This window comes from Bombina bombina, chromosome 2, assembly GCF_027579735.1.
Source record: "Bombina bombina isolate aBomBom1 chromosome 2, aBomBom1.pri, whole genome shotgun sequence".
Lineage (NCBI taxonomy): Eukaryota > Metazoa > Chordata > Amphibia > Anura > Bombinatoridae > Bombina > Bombina bombina.
This window is the reverse complement of record NC_069500.1, coordinates 277135014-277141013: the sequence shown is the minus strand read 5'-3', so window position 1 is coordinate 277141013 and position 6000 is coordinate 277135014. Positions and strand designations below refer to the sequence as shown.

The 6000-nt window shown below is 52.3% G+C and overlaps 1 long non-coding RNA gene across 1 annotated transcript in view; it reads right to left on the bottom strand.

The window, feature by feature from the left end:
• Positions 1 to 1282: 1282 nt before the first annotated feature.
• Positions 1283 to 6000, bottom strand: part of LOC128647756 (uncharacterized) — an 81439-nt gene continuing 76721 nt past the window's right edge. Inside the window, exon 3 of the long non-coding RNA XR_008400406.1 lies at positions 1283 to 1304. This is a non-coding gene — a long non-coding RNA (uncharacterized LOC128647756). The remainder of the gene's footprint in view (positions 1305 to 6000) is intronic.

Genomic DNA, 6000 nt, shown 5'->3' with positions numbered 1-6000 from the left:
TCTAGCTGCACTTCCATTTTATGCTACAGGTATTTTTCACTTATATATGAATGTGGACTTTTTAACTGTTATAACCTCCGATAGTTGAAACAGGAAAAATAGTTTAGGCTGATGGTACAATACTTAGAATAATCATAAAAACAGGTTTTACTTATTTAAATTTAATAATACAAAATATTGCCAACTTAGGGCCAGATTACGAGGGAAGTGCAAACGTTTGCACGCAAGCGATAAGTGGTTAATCGTGGGTTTTCCCACTCCTTGGGTTTGCCACTGGTATTACGAGTTGAAGGTAAATGCAATCGCTTGAGCGCAAATGCGATTTACTCTAGAATGATTACCGCGTCCACTCCTCAGAGCTCTGGTTACCTGGTTAACAAAAAAGTGTCACAAACCACATCAACAATACATTACAAAGTACACTTACATTTATAATAACACTACCTAATAAATATTATTAAAAAAAATATTGCACACAAATGTTATAAGGACTCAAAGATATGAGGTCTCAGGTGTAAAAAAAAATCAGACAGACAGTATTTTAACATTTCTAATTTAAAGAGTAATTGGTATTTAACCCTTTAACTGACAATCTATTCCAACCCCTGTGCTGAATTTTATTGAAGTTTTAGCTGCTGCTCACATCAAAGTCCTACTCTTAATCATTTTAATGAGAAAATTACACATTCAAAATCTTGTTTTTTTTGTTTGTTTTTTTGCAGAGGAAGCAGATTGAAACTATACAATTGTTATTGTTATTAAAAGTATAATAATTAAATGTAAATAATAGTATGTGTGTTTTAACTCTTTTGTAAAAAGAGAAAGAGGTTAGCCTCATATACAAAAAGGCAAATTAGTAATAACTTTGATCTGCAGATAGGGGCTCCATTGAGCCTGTACTCAAGTAATAAACAATTATTTAGCCAGGTGATCATTATTACCATAGTGATCAACTGGCTATTAAAAGCTATATGGGGCCATGGTTTTTAAAGAGGGCCTACTGGGCTTTTGAGAGTGGAGGTCCCTCTAGTGGGCCTGTAACAACATTAAGGGATTACCAACTTGAAGTCTGGAGGATGTGAGATTGTGTTTTGTTACAATGTTGCAGGAGAGGAGGCGGTGTTTGTTCTTACCTTTATAGGGTCCTGCAGCAGGGTATCCGGCCTCTTTTCGGTTCCAGACTTCAAGGAGAAAGTTTTCTGTGTCCCTGAAGGAAGATTTGGAGATGGATAGATCCAGGAGGAAATCTCTGCAACCCAAGAGATACGGGGAGGTCGTGGAGATGACGTCCAGGAAGAAAGGACCTGCAAGACAGTCAGAGGAGCATGGGTCTGATGATGTGGTACCCCCCACACCCCAAAAAAACGCCACCCCAGAGGAGTTTTAATAAAGGAAAGGAGACTGCCAAGGGTGGGAGAGGGGGTACTGGGCCCAAAGCTAGTATCTCAGTTAGGGAAGGCCATAGGGGTGTGTCTCATTCTCAGCCTGGTGGAGAGGGCTGTGGAGAGGCCCAGGCTGGTCCCAGTGGGGGGCGGGAAGGCCCTCAGGAGCTGGGGGTTCCTAGTAGTGGACCGGGGTCGATAATGGGGGGTGATCATGCTGGTTCTTTGTCAGCGTTGCCACCGGCAGCCATGGCGGCAGTCCTAGCTTTAGCCCAATCTCTGGCATCAGCCATGTCCCCATCTGTGCGAGGGCAGGGCCAGAATGCGGCCCAGGCTGTCGGTGGTGCGGCAGTAGTTAAGGCCGGTGGGTCGGGGCCCCCAAGGTCAGGTAGTGCAGAGTGCGCAGCGGGCCCAGCCCTCTCAGATGGCGGATCGCGCGAGATGTACTCCTCAAGTTCATCAGAGGACCTGCAAGACAGTCAGAGGAGCATGGGTCTGATGATGTGGTACCCCACACACCCCAAAAAACGCCACCCCAGAGGAGTTTTAATAAAGGAAAGGGGCCTGCCAAGGGTGGGAGAGGGGGTACTGGGACCAAAGCTAGTATCTCAGTTAGGGAAGGCCCTAGGGGTGTGTCTCATTCTCAGCCTGGTGGAGAGGGCTGTGGAGAGGCCCAGGCTGGTCCCAGTGAAGGCGGGAAGGCCCTCAGGAGCTGGGGGTTCCTAGTAGTGGACCGGGGTCGATAATGGGGGGTGATCATGCTGGTTCTTTGCCAGCATTGCCACCGGCAGCCATGGCGGCAGTCCTGGCTTTAGCCCAATCTCTGGCATCAGCCATGGCCCCATCTGTGCAAGGGCAGGGCCAGGATGCGGCCCAGGCTGTCGGTGGTGCGGCAGTAGTTCAGGCCGGTGGGTCGGGGCCCCCAAGGTCAGGTAGTGCAGAGTGCGCAGCGGGCCCAGCCCTCTCAGATGTCAGATCGCGGGAGATGTACTCCTCAAGTTCGTCAGAGGAGGAGGATCTCGGCCGCCATCTTGGAGGGAGGGTCACAGGAGGAGTAGACGCTACTCGCGACCGGAGCGGCTCAGGTAACTTGGGGAGGCTTCCGGCCGCGGGTGGGGTGGCAACAGGCGGCACAGGAGGGAGGCAGGAGTACTCACCGGGTGCCGTTAGGGCAGCTGGTGAGGTGGAGGCTCTGCTAGGGTTGCCACCTGTCCCTTAAAATACAGAACACTTATAAGTTACACATGCTGCAGGGTGTGCAGGGAGGAATATAAATAGCGCTGTCCAGAAACACAATACATGTTCCTCCCTGCACACCCTGCAGAATGTTTAACTTATAAGTGTCCAGGAAAACATGGCTGAGGTGGCAACCCTAGGCTCTGTGGTGCAGCGTGGTCGAGGGGCCTAGTACAAGTGCGCAGGCGCACGCGAGTACTGATGGGCCTAGCACAAGGGCGCATGCACGCATGGGCATTGAGGCTGGCTGCCAGAGGTGTGTGTCAGTGGCAGCAGGGACTGATGGGCCTAGGATGATTGCGCCAGCGGCCTTGGGTATCAGCGGTCCCCATGCAAGTGCACATGCGCACATGGGGGATGACGCTTGCGGCCATGTGAGTATGTCTGGAGCAGCAGGGAGCACAAACGTTGGCAGCAGGACTGTGAGGGGCATAGATTCTAGTAGTGGCATGTGTGTGGGGGATGCCACTAGAGGCAGAGGGAGGACACATCCGGGGATAACGCACGTTAGCGCTCATGGGTCACAGTATGGCATGAGTGGGGATACGGCGATTGGTGAGCATAGGTGTGTGGTGTCTGTGAACCAGGAGCAGGGTTATCCTAGACTAAGGGTTTCTATGTGCATGACGGCTGCAAGCCAGGTTAATAGTATGCAGGTGCAGGAGGAAATCATAAAGAGGGCTGTAGAGACTGCGCTGCATGAGGTGGCCAGGCAGCAGGCCCCCCAGGGGTTGAGTGCCCATGCCCAGGAGGGGCCTGGACAGGAAGTTTTGATTAGAAGGGCTGTGTCAGCGGCTCTGGGGATGAATGCTGGGGGGGATTATAGGGTGGAAGGGAGGAATGTCTCTTTTGACACACCACCTGTTGGCCAAGTTGCCTTGTCTCCACAGGTACAGAATAGGACTGCTTCAGCAATGGCAACCGAGGCTTCCAGTGCGCTGGTAGTGGCAGGTCAGAGCAGCGAGCAGTTGGATCAGACTGGATCAACAACTCAGGCACCCATCGAAGCAGACCGCCCAGGAAATTGTGAGTACTATGCACCTCACACATTACACGCTGACACAGGGTCTTCATCTAGCGGATCAGGTTCAGATAGTGGGGAGGACCTGGAGGACAGGGGGCCGGGGCCCGTGGAAGGGGACCAAGGGGCTATAGGGCCTGGGGGCGGTACCCCAGGGGACGCAGTGCCTCGTAAGGTGGCGGTGCAGGGGGATATGTACCCGTGTCTGGTCCATTCACTATACGGGCACCTTAAGATGAAAATAGTAAAGAAAATACAGGAGGGTCGTTATGTGAACGTTTTTGACCTCTCACTGGATGCGTTTAGGGCAAAAGAAAGGGCCCAGGACGGCTCTGGGTCCAAAAAGGTACGCAGGCCTGAAACGTACGAAGAATGGCTGAAATGCTTCCGAGTGCTAGCGGCCTGTTACGTGGATAGGTGGCCACTGCAAGGCCACAACCTCTTTAAGTATCAGGATACTATAGAGGATATCCATAACAGATTTAAAGAGGGTGCATGGAGAGAATATGACATGGCCTTCAGGAGTAAGATGGTGGGGAATCCCTTACTGCATTTCGGCACACAGGACATGCACCTGTGGTCGAAACTAGGGCTGGAAGGGGGCGCCACGCCCCCTGCACAGGCGCAGCAGGGGTTGCCGTGGCAGGTCGCGAGGGTCAGTAGGCGGGGGCGAGAGTGCTGTAAATTTCAGGACAAGTTGTGTGACAGGGGGAGCAGCTGCTCCTTTCGGCACATCTGCAGGTACTGTGGGGGTCCCCACCCAGGAGCCGATTGCAGTAAACGCAAGGACCAGGGGCAGCTTAAACCAGCACAGAAAACTGGAGTTGGGGTCAAGGGCCCCAACCCTGCTTAAGCTGTCTCCTATACTAGCATGGCTGGCAAATTATCCAGACCGGGAGGCAGCGGAGCTGCTCCGGGCGGGTCTGGAGTGGGGTTTTGAGATCCCAGTTACGAGGAATGTCCTGGGGTCAGGGGTGCACAAAAATTTGAAGACGGCTTATGAATTCCCACACGTGGTGAGGGAAAAATTGGCAAAGGAAGTCGCGATGGGTAGGGTGTCTGGCCCATTCGCGGAGCTCCCCATCGCAAACCTTGTGGTCTCGCCTTTGGGAGTGGTGCCAAAAAAGGAGCCGGGGAAATTTAGGTTGATTCATTACCTGTCTTTCCCAAAAGGGGGGTCAGTCAATGATGGTATTGACCCAGAAATCAGCTCGGAGCATTATCAATCTTTTGATAATGCTCTAGAGGTGGTTAGGGCGTGTGGCCCGGGGGCGCTGCTGGCAAAGCTCGACATAGAGTCTGCGTTCTGGCTGCTGCCCCTCCATCCCTCAGCATTTAGGCTCATGGGGATGAAGTTCAAGGGGTCTTACTACGTGGACAGGTGCCTACCAATGGGGTGTTCCTTGTCCTGTTCGTTGTTCGAGTGTTTCAGTTCCTTTTTGCACTGGGTGGTCGAGACGGCGTCAGGAGGTGGGGCGATTGCTCATTACCTCGACGACTTCCTTTTGGTGGGGAGAGCGGGTTGCGCAGATTGTGAACAGCTCATGAAAGTCATGAAGGAATTGATGGCCAGTTTCGGGGTACCCCTGGCGGATGAGAAGACGCAGGGTCCCTGTACGTGTATAACATTTCTTGGGATAGAAATTGACACGGTGCATGCGGTCTGCAGATTGCCTGACGACAAAGTGCAGCGAATGCTGCAGATGGTCAGGTCATTTATGGGGCGCGATAGGGTCCCTATTAGGGAGGTTCAGTCATTGCTCGGCCTTCTGAATTTTGCAGGGCGTGTGATTCCAATGGGAAGGGTATTCAATCGCCGCCTTGAGGGCCAATTGAATGGCCCTCCGGGGCGGGCTAAATGGGCGCGTGTCACGGCTGAGGTGAAGGAGGATTTAGAGGTTTGGGCCAGGTTCCTGGTCAACTTCAACGGGGTTTGCCTCTGGAGGCACCCGCCAGTTTCTAATCAAGCTCTTCACCTCTTCACGGACGAGGCAGGCGGCTCTGGGTATGGAGCTTACCTGGATGGGGAGTGGAGTGCAGCTCCGTGGCCCAGAGAATGGATAGAGGCCGGGTGTGTCAGGAACTTGACGCTATTGGAGCTGTTCCCCATAGTTGCAGCTGTAGAAACATGGGGTGTTCGGTTAGCGAACAGGTTGTGGTGTTCTGGACGGACAACCTGAGTGTGGTGTATGCCATTAATAGGTTGTCTGCGGCTTCACCAAATGTGGTATGCTATTTGAGGCACCTGGTGTTGCGCTGCTTGCAGCTCAACATCTGTTTCAACGCCAAACACGTCCCGGGAGTGCAGAATGTGATTGCTGATGCACTCTCTCGATTCAATTGGGGGCAGTTTAGGAAAGC